This window comes from Xyrauchen texanus, chromosome 2, assembly GCF_025860055.1.
Source record: "Xyrauchen texanus isolate HMW12.3.18 chromosome 2, RBS_HiC_50CHRs, whole genome shotgun sequence".
NCBI lineage: Eukaryota > Metazoa > Chordata > Actinopteri > Cypriniformes > Catostomidae > Xyrauchen > Xyrauchen texanus.
Window position 1 is genome coordinate 47571971 of NC_068277.1, and position 15368 is coordinate 47587338.

Genomic DNA, 15368 nt, shown 5'->3' on the forward strand with positions numbered 1-15368 from the left:
CACCACAATGAATTACATTTTAGTTAAAAATCTTTATCTAAAATCCCTATTCAAATGAACACTCAAATCAAACCTGACTAAAATATTTCGACGACATTTCGTCAGCAGTTCTCTCCGAGTTTTCATTGCGGTCAACTGGCCACGTGACCTGGCTGCCAGCAGATGCAGAATTCACTGGCAGGTCACGTGACGCGCTTTTAACCACAGAACATACAGTGCGCTGCGCTCCGATGTGCTGCTCGCGGTGCTGTTAAATGCTGCTATTGTATTCTGTACGGGATTTTAGGTATCCGTTTGGCTTTACTTCCCATGCTTTCAGCGACGAAGGAATGAAGAGGCTTCTCAATTAACGGTAATATGTTTTTTTTTTTTGTCCTGAAGGCATTTTCTGAATACGTTCGGTACTGCCGCTGAATGTTATATACAGTGATATTATTTAAGATCTCATTAGCAGGAATCACAACATCACTAGTATCATTTCAGGTCACCCTTATTAGAATGTAGGCTATTTGTTTTGCAGCATTTAGGCTCAGTCTCGTTATTTGTGCCTTAGTCATGTCTAAATTCAGTTGTTTCTTATTTTGTGCTTTGCGTGGGCTGTTCATTGAACATTGACAGTGTAATATGCGTTTCGTAATACTAAAGAAACATTCTTTAATAGAATGATTCTGTGTGTGTGTATATATATATTATAATTTATTACTATGCATTATTATGCATTATTAAAGTGCACTTCCATCCCAGGACATCCTGGGTCCCACTTAAATATATGGATATAATCAGTGTTGGGTAATGTTACTTGTAAAGGAATCTGTTAGAATATTGCATTACTCCATAAAAAGTAACTTAATTCATTAAAAAGTAACTTTTTTATGGAAAGTAAAGAGTTACATTACTTTTGTGTTATTTTCGTTACTTTTTTCTCACAGCCACTTTCTCTTCTGCTATGCATTTAATACAAATAAGCCATGCATTACATACAAAATACATTACCGGTCATGCTAGCTACTGTACAACACTCATGTCAAAACAACATACTGAACAAACAGATATGTAGAAAGTAGGTCTTCACATCTTATTTATAATAAAGAATCAAGTATTAACACATGAATCAATTGCATTTCATTGATTGACAGTCGGTGTCTGTATGTTAAAGTTGATTGGCTCTTTTACCTGCAAGGCGGGACTTCCTTTCTACATCCATTGTCTCTTTTGTGCTAGAGCTTCTTGGTTGGGCGTTCCAGTTTCTCCCATTCATTTAAACAGAAATGACTCGTCTCTTCTGCTAAATAGTCTCTGGCCTCACACTCTATAGAACTACAATGCCCATCATGCACTACTTCTCCCCGATGTTTGCACACTTTTACTCCTGATTTCTCGCAATACAGGGACAGTAGTGGTGTACAAAAGCAATGAGTTACTTTATTTAAAAAGTTACTCCGATTTTATGGTCTAAAATAAAAAATATTGAGTTGCTTGTTACTTGGAAAATAATTGTGCGTTACTTTTTTCGTTTTACCCCCAACACTGGATATAGTAATTTTAATAAGAAAGCAATGTTCAATGTAATTGCATGAGATTGAGGGGTGAAATTGAATTGATCATGCCTCTGAAATGTAGACTATACTTCAGTCTGGTGCAGTTTTATTGTGATTTGGGATACACACACACTAAGGAATACACTCTGAAGTCTGTCCAGTGTTACTGATGACTGTGGTGGGTTTTTACAATCAGGCCTTTAGTTTCTATCTCAGGATTTGTTGGGCACTGCTTTGGCTGTGTTTATGGATAGCATATCCGCTGAACATCAGCATTTCTCATCTGGCAGCCAGATAAATTGCTCACTCTAATAGGTTGTGCATTATCTTCCACTGCTCTTTGTTTTTTGTCAGAGGGATTAATTATTCATACAAATCTGCTGAAGGACAACAATGTAATCTTCTTTTGAGTGCCATGTTTATATTTGTGCTTCAGAATGTTTGTATTGGAATATTACAGATTTTTAGAGAGCTTTTTTTTTTCAATCTATTTGAGCATAGATCCTGTAGACTTTGCTGCTGTGCAATTTCATATAGGCTAATGGTTATAACCCAATTGCCATTAATTGAAGCCAGGGGCGAAAATTTCATCAAAATGTTGGGGGGGGGACAATAAACATAACAATTCTCAAGAGTAATTTTTGAAGGGGACACCAAGGTGTTTTTTGTTGTTGCCCCGTTTGCATTTGTATTATTTTATTTCTTAAACAATTATTTTAAGAATATATCATTATATTATTTACAATAAACATATTTTAATGATATTTTGGGGGTCCTGACTCCCCAGCGCACGATTACCGCCTATGATTGAAGCGATTAATTGAATTCATACATTTCTTGCCATTGAATAGTGAAATACAGAATATTCAGACTAGAATAATGTGCATGACATGCAATAATTTATCTTCTCATCAGCCCTCACATATGAACATTTCCTACAGAGCTTTTTCTGCTGTAGACAACTGTCCTTCCTAAGTTCTGTCTCTGTGGATAGACAAGTGTACCAGCTATTATTATAACTTGCTCCTCCTTTTCTTAAAAACAAAAGCATAGATCTGGGTTACAGTGAGTCACTTGATGATGTAATGTCAGCAAACACTAAAACCCTAAAACAACTGTAAATATTACAATTAAACAACTTTACAGCTCAAATAATACAAAGTTTTAACAGAAGAATTCATTTAATTGCTTTTATAAAATGATAAGCTTCACATTTCTGCATTTAAACTCTCCAAAAATTTACCCCATTCACTTCCATTGTAAGTGCTTCACTGTAACACGTATTTTTTGCGTTTTTAAAGAAATGGACAGACGAGTCAAAATTTTAGTTGTTGTTGTAATCAGCATTATACCACAAATCCTGTCGATTAAGATTAACTTGTATTGAACCCAGAATATTCCTTTAATCTGTGCCAGTAGTTGCTTTTTTGAAACTGTTGGTTATCTGCAAATATCCATGCCGATATTTGCCTATATATTTACATTTACATTTATGCATTTGGCAGATGCTTTTATCCAAAGCATCTTACAGTGCACTTATTACAGGGACAAACCCCCTGGAGCAACCCGGTGTTAAGTGCCTTGCTCAAGGACACAATGGTGGTGGCTGTGGGGATCAAACCAGTGACCTTCTGATTAACAGCTATGGCCCACAACGCCACCACCACTCCAGTATATTTTTTCGAGATCTTCTGTGGCTGACACTGTAGGGTTCAACTATTAAAACAGTTTTGTTATACAGTACAGCAGCATTCTTTGGAAGTGAAATAAAACAATACCATGGGAATTTAAATCTAAATCTTTCATCATTACCATTATTCATCCATACTTTATCCTCACTTCAATGCATTTTTGTTATTTTGATTAGATAATCAAATGTTCTAAATTGAAGCGAGGGCATGCAAAGAAAAGTATGACTATTTGGAACCATCCCCCATCAGCACATACATTGTATGTGCTTTATATATTGTGAAATATAATAAACCTAATTCCTTATTGAACCTAGTCTGATGTAATATATATGTATACACAACCCTTCTTCAATTAAATTAATAGGCTATAAAAAGACTAATTACTTAAATATAGAGCACTGTAATGGAGCCAAGTCTCTGTCATTTCAAAATGAGAGCACCTTGTGTGTTTTGTCTCACATTATGCAATGAATGTAAATTTTCTTATTGGAATTTTGGTTGAACAATAAACTACATCTGTTATTTTATTTATTTTGGACACTTTAGCCTTTATGTCTGTGCTCGTCATAGTACGGAAAGAGAGAGAACATTTCTTAAAATTCTATAAATGGATTTAAAAACTGAAATTATTTATTACAGATGTAAAAATCTGCCAATTAATCGGTTGTCAGCTATTTCCACCACCTTAGTTATCTGTTATCAGTATTCTGCACATACTGTATATTTATGTTATATATACAACAGTTCTGGTCCTCGAATCTGATTGGACGGGAGACATTCCATGAGCACTTATGGTCAGACACCATCAGCACTCGGATGCTTCACTGTGTGTATCACTCCGTTGTGTTCGTGTCATTCTAAACTTAAGTGTAAGAGCAGTTCATATGTGTTAAGAGCTACTGTATTTCTCTTTTTACATGTATTGTGCTTTACATTACATATGTTAGCCAGCAGGTGGAGGCAAAATATATGTTTTGTGTAGTATGAGCCAGTTAGGTGACGTGAAGTGAATCCGCGTCAGTCAGTGTTTATATAAAACAGCGCTTTGTGATCGCTTGTATTACTACTACACTACTAAAGCTATGAAATAGCTAAAATGGGTTAAAATGAACAACTTAAGTATTAAGGCATATCACAGCTGAGAGACACAACAGGCTGATTAATTACACAAACTCAAGGGACTTACCTATTACCAGACTTTCCACATTGGAGAGGACGTACTGTTTAAAATGGCAGAGAAGATTGCGGTTTCTATAGTGATTGACTCTTGCGCACTGGCTACTGCAAAATAGGGAGAAATACCAATGCTTGGTCGCTATTTTTCCACTGAGAAAGCTGATCTTCAGAAAGCTGACAGCATCTCTGCTTGGGAGTGGCAACAGGTGATGCACACACTTCATCTGTCTCTCTCTCTCTCTCTCTCTCTCTCTCTCTCTCTCTCACACACACACACACACACACACACACACACACACACACACACACACACACACATCCATCCTTGTTTATCCAATATCTTGGTAGAAACAGCACAAGCCGTGATACTATTTCTGAAGTGACATTTTTGAATTACTAACGAAGGCTTGGGGCAGATTCTGATCGGTAACGTAAGAAAGTAGTTCCATGCACAAATGTGATTTTTATGACCGTACTCAGTGTTTCCAAATTTTTTAAAATGTACCTGTTGAACTGTTGTGTATATGCAATATCATGCTTACAATCATGCTATATGGCCCTAAATCAGCACTGCTGTGATTAGGCTGCACGCAAAAGCCAGCAGGCCGAGTGTCATAGGTAATGCAGATGTAGGGCCATATCGCACTGTTGCTTGTGTGATATTGCTGTATATATATCTGTATTGTTTTAAATCTTGTCCTGTACCTGCTAATACATGGCAACAGCAACTCTGCCTGGTGTGTTTGTATGTAGACTCTCATTCGGCACAAGGCTCCCTCTGTGTTTTGAAGTGCTCTACATCTGTTAGCTAGTTCAGGCAGTTACGGCCTACCCAGATGGCCGTGCAAGTGATGCCAGTTGTCCTGACTTGACTATGGAGAAGTGTTCTTCCCATGCAGTTGACTATTACTTTCCCAGCTCTAAATGATTAGCTTCTCCCTTTCATGTCATTACAGTAAATGCCAACAGAGCAAACCTTCATAATAATAACCAAATCCAAGTTAGTACTCTTTCATTAAAAACATCATATTGTCCAGCCTTGGCTTGACTCAAACTTTGACCTTTTTGTTTTGTCTGTTTCCTAGCATAAAGTGTGTCAGTCAATTTAGCCTCTTTTTCCATAGCCAAGCTCAGTTTGGTCCTAAAATTACCATGCACGTTCAGCAGTCTGACCAACAAGGCCTGATGTCACAGTTTGAAATGAGTGTTAAAGGTGTAGTACAACCAGAGGTTTGAGAATGACCCTGCCAGGTATATACAGACATAAAGAGTACTAGCTTTTGACTCTATAGTAATGTGTGCTTGTGTTGCTCTCTTCTGCCAAACTCAAGGGGAGGCACCGACACTTAAAAACTACCGTATACAAACTATTTAAGTTCCTACCAACAGCTTTTGGACAGGAGACTGTGAAAATTTTTAAACTGTAGTGCCATTAAGTTATGCTATTATTATGCTTGCCAACATACACACCCCTCATTCAGCACACATGAATAATTCAGAGCTTCAACCCACATTTATTCACCCATGCAAGTTTATCGTCACATGTAAGTTATTGTGTTCTTTCGCGAACATATTCTTTGATCGAATTAACAACAAATGCACCATTACTGTGACAATACATTAACCTAAAATTTCAAGGGGATATTTTCTAACAATTTAGAATAACTGTCATTAATAAAACTAACATTATTCAATTGGTTACATCATTACCTTATAATAGTTATCAGAATGTACATTCAGATACTTTGTCAGGAACCTTTTACGTTTTCATAAAGGCTACATTCATATGTAAAAGTAAATACACTGATCTGTTAAGCATTATATCATGTTTGGTAATGAGTTTAATGATTAATCAAATTTATTCTATAAATTGTATTAAATATGCTTACTAACAATAAAGAGGACAAAAATCATCTTTTGAAAATACCACTAAATGACATTCACTGAATTAAAGGAAAAATACTTTCAATTAAGTTTAATTCAGTAAATAAATGCACCGCAAACAATCCTATTATCAAGTTTTTTCTCTTGTTTTCAATTTAAAATTGTCTAAAAAACAAGATACATTTACTTGAGAAGCAACATATAAGATATTTAGACTTGCTTTTAAAAGATTTTTAGATATTTTAAAATATTAACATTCTCAGATAACCATTTTTTCTTCTGCAGTATAGCTGCTAAAGTAAATGTACATTGTTTTAAATGAGTATTAGATATTTATATTGGAAAACAAGCCAAAACAAAAACAAATCAAAAATGTATTTTGTTGCCGTGTATAATGTAGTGAAGACTACCCTCTTTCACTTTTCTGTTCAATTCAATACATCTTTAACTCACAAAAAAACAAACTCCCTCTTATTAATAAAGCTGCGTATTACCAATTTTCTTGACAATAAGAAATGCACAGTGACACATATACTGTCACGAGCCATCATGTTATAGTAATCTAGCTGCAGTAAGCACGCATGCTCAAGGGACACAAGCGCGGGCTCACACTGCGGGTGGCATGTCGCTAGACTTTACTATCTGTGTCGCTGGTGGGCGTTTCTACTGCTGCCGCCACTCTAACGTTATTAGTGGACTGCACAACTGGTCATAGTAGCGTTTGAAATGTTTATGCAGATGATAATGCCGATAAAACTAAGATATCACACTAATTTGACAAGGAATCATTTCCTTTGGCTCTAAAAATTCACATTCTGCAGGGGAGAGCATTTGATATAACCTACAGCTCACTCAGAATGCCGACACAGTTTTCCACGCATCATTTTATTAGTACGTAACTATGTATGTGGTTACAGACAAATTATATAGGATAGTGAAATCGGTCACAGAAACTTCTAACTTCTCCATCTTGCCTGCACTCGATTCGAATTCAGTATTTCACACTTATCCTGCCTGGAGCCTTATGACTTAAGTTCTTCTGTCTTCACTCTCATTGGTTGTCGCTCACAAATGCTGCTCATCATTTGTATAAAGTTGAAATTTTCTCAATTTGTCTTGTCGCACCCCACGGCGATCTCTGTCGCCAATGGCCGAAAGTTTTGCTTCAGCAGAGCGGCAGCTCTGGCTCCACTTATTCCACAACAAGAGTGCTTCTGTATTTACTTATTTTGTATTTTCTGAATCTATTTGGATAGATTAAAGTGCATCTGGACTGTGAGCTGTGTTTTCTTCCTCTCCTCAGTTAAACGTGAGCTGCAGTGCTGCTCTCACGTGCCATCATTAGAGTTTTGCATGATCTCATGTTACGTTAATGACAACAAAGGACTGTTCGACAACGAAAATCATTGTCGATAACGTCGACTAAATGTTTCAGCCCTACTTCAGTGTACACATTTTTTTGCAAGTGAGCCTTGATTCTTAGGTCAGGCATGGAGTTCCACATCCAGCTGGGAAGACACTCAGCATTCCATAGACAAGTGAGAGTTGTCACAAATAGTGAGCCAACCATTAGACTCTAGTTCTCTAGAGAAAGGGCTATTTATGGCACCTTCTGTAAGATGTATGCCCGGAGTCCAACATTTTCCTTCTGTACTTGACTCATAAACAGAGTAGAAGATCAGCAGTCAGGCCTAAAATGGAAAGTCTAGATGAATTAAACAGACTCTTTGCACTGACAGCTCAAACATAAGCGATCTAAATAAAAATCACACCCAGTATGCACTCAAACAAGAATACAATATCTTGACCTAATTTCTGTCATACTTGTTCTTCAGGAATAACTGAGAATTCACTGTTCAGTCCAGTACATTTAGGATCTTGCTTTTGTTAAACTGTTTGTTTTTATTGTAATCACAAGAGGAAAGTGTAACTTTTATGTGGTTCACAACACACACTGTAGGTTTGTGGATGGCATTTAATATTAAAGCAGATTAATTTGGTTAACAAGCCAAGAAAACAGCCAACATAGTCTCATGACAATTTGTAATAATTTTATACAAGATGGCGAAATTGTAAGATATCCTATGACTATGATAGATTGCATGAAAAATTATTAATTTAATCCCATAGAGACCAACCAATCAACAAACAGAATTTAAAATTGATCTGCTGCCCTAAGCAGGGTTGACCCTGGCCAGTACCTGGATGGGAGACCTCCTGGGGAAAACCAAGGTTGCTGCTGGAAGTGGTATTAGGGAGGCCAGCAGGGGGTGCTCACCCTACGGTCTGTGTGGGTCCTAATGCCCCAGTATAGTGAAGGGGACACTATACTGTAAAAAAAAGCACCGTCTTTCGGATGGGACGTTAAACCGAGGTCCTGACTCTCTGTGGTCATTAAAAATCCCTAGGGCACTTCTCGTAAGTAGGGGTTTAACCCTGGTGTCCTAGCCAAATTCCCCCATTGGCCCCTATCTATCATGGCCTCCTAATAATCTCCATCCCTGAATTGGCTACATCACTCTACCATCTCCTCTCCACCAATAGCTGGTGTGTGGTGGGCGTTCTGGCGCACTATGGCTGCTGTCGCATCATCCAGGTGGATGCTGCACACTGGTGGTGGTTGAGGAGATTCTCCCTATACTAGGTAAAGCGCTTTGAGTTTGAGAAAAGCGCTATATAAATGTAAGTTGTTGTTGTTGTTGTAAAATTGATACAATACCGGCAACACATTTAAGCTAGCCTCCAATTCAACACTTTATTTCAAGAGAGGAAATAACAGTGAACACATTTTGTTGTTCATTCATTATTTATGCACTGCAAAAATTTAAACAACAAAATGTTTTTCTTTTAATTTTCCCTACTTCACAGACAGTCAAACCCAGCAGCACATGCTAGAGAACAAGTTTCCACATGTATCCACTAATATCCACATTTTATTCTGTGTAGTGTAGAGCAGGATGAAATTCGAGATTCAAGATTATGTTAATAACACTACAACCACGTTCCTTTGTGTCTTCTATTGTTTAGAGGAGGGGACTCTTGCCCCTCCTATTGGGGACTGTCATCTACCATCATTCAAACAATTCCTCAACCTCCTCATAAAACAGCTGGTGTGGCCTTGTTTGCACCTTACAATGAAAGGCAGTGCAAATGCATTTCTCACATTCTCTGTTGAGAGTGCAAATTATTATTTAGGGGTTATAGGCTAACAGGAGATGCAGATGGAATAAAGAAATTCAAAGCAACCATTCAACAATAACAGTATTTTATATATATTGGAAAGAATGGCTTAGTCTTAGTTGGAGTTTATTCTACATTAAGGCATGCATGCAGGCATGGGTTACATTGAGACAATGGTGAACATAAGAAATCAAGCTTGTCTATGTGACAGCAAAACAAATTGTTCAACAGACTAAAAGAAAATGCATATTAGGGGTCTAGAGAGAATTCAATGTTATATGAACAAGAAAATAGAATTTAAATATTGTCAAATAGATGTTGCTCTGAGCACAGATGTCAACCTTTAGGGTTGTAATCTTAGGTTTTATCGAATTTGATATAATCATTCTGCTTTTTATTTGCCAAGGAGGTAGATGACGGCACTGTTTTCCTCGGGAGAAAGAAGGATTTGAAGGCTTATTGCTAATGAAAGTATGGATTAGTTTTTTTTCCTTTCTTTCTTTTTTCATCTTGGTTTATGAAGTTTGGGATCAAGCCAACAGATCCAGATGTCAGATCGTTGTTTGAATGCGACTGTTTTGTGTACGGGACGGGTTATCATGAATCCATTAATTTCACAAGCAGTCCCACGCTTCAGAATCCCATGCGTTCTTTATATATCACTGTGGATCTGTAATTTTATCTAATGGAATATTAACTAAAATGTTATGTTTAACAATGTCATTTGCTTTTTAAATAACAAATAGTTATTGGCATGAAGATGAGTAAGATAAAATGCCTAGAGCACCTTTAGCATGCCCTGCTGCTAATGAATTGTTTCCATTGTTGCAGCCTATTGTATATTGTCTAGTTGTAATGAAGAAGTTACATATATGTAGAACCACATTGTAACTGCTCTGACTTACATTTCATGGAGTTTAGAAAATATTGGTTATGTTAATGTTAAAGCAAGCAACTGATTTTGCAGTTTTGCCGCCACACCAAGTAAACCAATCTTGTGTTTTTTTGTATTGTTTGGCTTGTTGGGATAAATGTTGGATTGTTGGGAGATTTGGGGAAAATAGGGATAGGTAAAAATATTGATTTCCAAATAAATCGCGATCCTCATTTGGAAGACCTCAATATAGATTCTGAAATTCAGATATTTTGTTCTGTACACAACCCTTTAAATAGTGAGCAAATCACTTGCATATTTATGCGTGTATATATATATATATATATATATATATATTTAAATTTATGCATTCAGCATTTGCTTTTATCCAAAGCGACTTACAGAGCCCTTATTACAGGGACAATCACCCCGGAGCAACCTGGTGTTAAATGCCTTGCTCAAGGACACAATGGTGGTGGCTGTGGGGATCGAACTGACAACCTTCTGCTTACCAGTTTAGTGCTTTAGCCCACTACGCCACCACCACACCCCACACACACACACACACACACACACACACACACACACACACACACACACACACACACACACACACACACACACACACACACACACACACACACACACACACACACACACACACACACACACACACACACACACACACACACACACACACACACACACACACACACACACAGTTGTGTTTCCATGTTTTATGGGGACTTTCCATAGACATAATGGTTTTTATACTGTACAAACTTGATATTCTATCCCCTAAACCTAAACCTACCCCTAAACCTAACCCTCACAGAAAACTTTCTGCATTTTTACATTTTCAAAAAACATAATTTAGTATGATTTATAAGCTGTTTTCCTCATGGGGACCGACAAAATGTCCCCACAAGGTCAAAAATTTCGGGTTTTACTATCCTTATGGGGACATTTGGTCCCCACAAAGTGATAAATACACGCTCACACACACACACACACACACACACACACACACACACACACACACACACACACACACACACACACACACACACACACACACACACAGGCAAGTCGGTGCCTGCAGTGGGTCTGGCTGAAAACTTACTCCACTGAATTTGTAGCCAGAGGGCTACATGTTCAGACCTTCAAAACATGGGACGAGACCGGCTCAACCCGGAGATTGTAAGACCTTGCGAAGGTAATGGGCCCAGTCCGCCGCTCTGCAGATGTCTGCTAAAGAGGTGCCATTGGCCAGTGCCCACGAGGATGCCACACTCCTTGTAGAGTGTCCTCGAACTTGTAAGGGGGTGGGCATGACCTGGGTCTGGAAGGCCAACGCAATGGCATCCACGATCCCATGGGCAAGCCTCTGTTGGAGACAGCATTCCCTTTCCGCTGTCCACCAAAGCAGACAAAGAGCTGTTCAGAGTGTCTAAAGCGCTGCGTGCGATCCAAGTAGGTGTGCAAAGCATGCCCCGGGCACAGCAACACTAAGGATGGGTCTGCCTCCTCCCAGGGCAGCGCTTGCGGGTTCACTACCTTATCCCTGAAAAGGGGTCGTAGGAACCATGGGCATGTAGCCGGTCGGGATCTCAGGATGATGACAGAGTCTGCAGGACTGGACTCCAGGCAAGAGTTGCTGACAGAGAACGCTTCCAGGTCCCCAACCCTCTTGATGGAAGCGAGCAGGATCAGGAGGGCTGTCTTCAAGAAGAGGGCCTTTAGTTTGACTGATTCTAGCTGCTCAAACGGGGCTCCCCATAGGCTCCGAGAGGACAATGGAGAGATCCCATGAGGGGAACAGACATGGCCTAGGAGGGTTCAGCCTCCGGGCACCTCTAATGAACCTGATGATCAGGTCATGTTTCCCAAAATTACTTACCGTCCATTGCATCGTGGTGATTCCTTCAGAGAGTACCAGAGCGGACAGTGGGTGAAATCACGGGACGCAAACAGATCTACCTGTGCTCTGCCGAACCTAGCCCAAATCAGCTGGACCACCGCTGATTTGCGCTGTATCTCCAACAGCATACGCTCTTGTAGAGGTGAGTGGAGCAGCAGTGGATTTATTCAGCTCACTGAAACACTAGCGCTTGGCTCTGAAGAAAAAAAAAAATCTGTTTGAACAGATGCTCCCTTCCCTCCTTTTATACTAATCTCAAGAGAGACCCCTAGTGTCACTACATCGACACAACGTCGAGTGAGTGACAGAAGGTGAACTAGAGTTTGCGGCTTCTTTAGCACGTTCGTGCTATGTGTTTAGATAAAAATAATAATAATAATTTGTTGTTTTTGCTCAACAACTGACTTTAAACTGCAGAAAGGATTGTAAAATATATAGATATTACACAGAACAGGTCACACCAAACTTTCACTCTCAACAGTGAAAGGATCTTGTTGATAAATGGCTTCTCTGCAATACTACTAAATCACTAGTGAGGGAAATCTGAACCTTTACTTGCCAGGCTAAACACAGACATTCAGTTACTCAAATTACTCAAACCAGCCCATCTGGCACCAACAATCATGCCACGGTCAAAATAACTGAGATCACATTTTTCCCATTCTGATGGTTGATGTGAATCTATGTTCTATCATGTATCTGCATGATTTTATGCACTGCTCTGCTGCCACATGATTGGATAATTAAATAATCACATGGATGATTGTTGGTGCCAGATGAGCTAGTTTGAGTATTTCTGTAACTGCTAATCTCCTGGGATTTTTATTCACAACTAGAACTTACTCCGAATTGTGCCAAAAACATAAAAACATCCAGTGAGCAGCAGTTCTGTTGACTGAAATGCCTTGTTGATGAGAGAGGTTAACAGCGAATGACCAGACTATAATATATATATATATATACAGTATATATATATATATATATATATATATATATATATATATATATATATATACAGAAAATGATGTCAAGTCTTTAGACAAATAGCCAATTAGCTTCTGAATTGGAGGTGTACCTGTGGATATACTTTAAGGCCTACCTTCAAACTCAGTGGCTTTTTGCTTGACATCATGGGAAAATCAAATGAAATCTGAAAAACAATTGTGGACCTCCACAAGTCTGGTTCATCCTTGGGAGCAATTTCTAAATGCCTGAAGGTAACACGTTCATCTGTAAACAAACGCAGCCATCATACCACTCTGGAAGGAGACACATTCTGTATCGTAGAGATAAACGTAGTTTAATACGAAAAGTGCAAATCTATCCCAGAACAACAGCAAAGGATCTTGTGAAGATGCTCGAGGAAACAGGCAGACAAGTATCTATATCCACAGTAAAACAAGTCTTATATTGACATAACCTGAAAGGCTGTTCAGCAAGGAAGAAGCCACTGCTCCAAAACCACCATAAAATTGTTTGGCCATATTGACCATCATTATGAGGAAAAAGGATGAGGCTTACAAGCCGAAGAACACCATCTCAACCGTGAAGCATGGGGGTGGCAGCATCATGTTGTGGGAGTGCTTTGCTGCAGGAGGGACTGGTGCACTTCACAAAACAGATGGCATCATGAGAAAGGAAAATTATGTGGATATATTGAGGCAACATCTCAAGACATCAGCCAAGAAGTTAACAAATGGGTTTTCCAAATGGAAAATTACCCCAATCATACCTCCAAAGTTGTGGCAAAATGGCATAAGGACAAGAAAATCAAGGTATTGGAGTGGCCATCACAATGCCCTGACCTCAGTCTGATAGAAAATTTGTGGGCAGAACTGAAAAACCATGTGCCAACAAGGAGTCCTACAAACCTGACTCAGTTACACCAGTTCTGTTTGGAGGTATCGGCCATAATTCCAGCAACTTATTGTGAGAAGCTTGTGGAAGGCTACCCAAAATGTTTGACCCAAGTTAAACAATTTAAAGGCAGTGCTACCAAATACTAACAAGGTGAATGTTAACTTCAGACCCACTGGGAATGTGATGAAAGTAATAAAAGCTGAGATAAATTATTCTCTCTACTACTATACTTTCACATTCTTAAAATAAAGTAGTGATCCTAACTGACCTAAGACAGGGAATATTTTCTATGAATAAATGTCAGGAATTGTAAAAAACTTAGTTTAAATACATTTGGCTAAGGTGTATGTAAACTTCTGACTTCAAATATATATATATATATATATATATATATATATATATATATATATATATATATATATATATATATATATATATATATATATATATATATTATATATATATATACACACTCACCTAAAGGATTATTAGGAACACCATACTAATACTGTGTTTGACCCCCTTTCGCCTTCAGAACTGCCTTAATTCTACGTGGCATTGATTCAACAAGGTGCTGAAAGCATTCTTTAGAAATGTTGGCCCATATTGATAGGATAGCATCTTGCAGTTGATGGAGATTTGTGGGATGCACATCCAGGGCACGAAGCTCCCGTTCTACCACATCCCAAAGATGCTCTATTGGGTTGAGATCTGGTGACTGTGGGGGCCATTTTAGTACAGTGAACTCATTGTCATGTTCAAGAAACCAATTTGAAATGATTCGAGCTTTGTGACATGGTGCATTATCCTCCTGGAAGTAGCCATCAGAGGATGGGTACATGGTGGCCATAAAGGGATGGACATGGTCAGAATCAATGCTCAGGTAGGCCGTGGCATTTAAACGATGCCCAATTGGCACTAAGGGGCCTAAAATGTGCCAAGAAAACATCCCCCACACCATTACACCACCACCACCAGCCTGTACAGTGGTAACAAGGCATGATGGATCCATGTTCTCATTCTGTTTACGCCAAATTCTGACTCTACCATCTGAATGTCTCAACAGAAATCGAGACTCATCAGATCAGGCAACATTTTTCCAGTCTTCAACTGTCCAATTTTGGTGAGCTCTTGCTAATTGTAGCCTCTTTTTCCTATTTGTAGTGGAGATGAGTGGTACCCGGTGGGGTCTTCTGCTGTTGTAGCCCATCCGCCTCAAGGTTGTGCGTGTTGTGGCTTCACAA

At 38.7% G+C, this 15368-nt stretch overlaps 1 protein-coding gene across 1 annotated transcript in view; it reads left to right on the forward strand.

The window, feature by feature from the left end:
* Positions 1-208: 208 nt before the first annotated feature.
* The window catches only part of LOC127619206 (USP6 N-terminal-like protein), a 39555-nt gene continuing 24395 nt past the window's right edge, over positions 209-15368 (forward strand). The window contains exon 1 of the mRNA XM_052092016.1: positions 209-352. The gene's annotated coding sequence lies outside the window, so the exon portion shown is untranslated. The remainder of the gene's footprint in view (positions 353-15368) is intronic.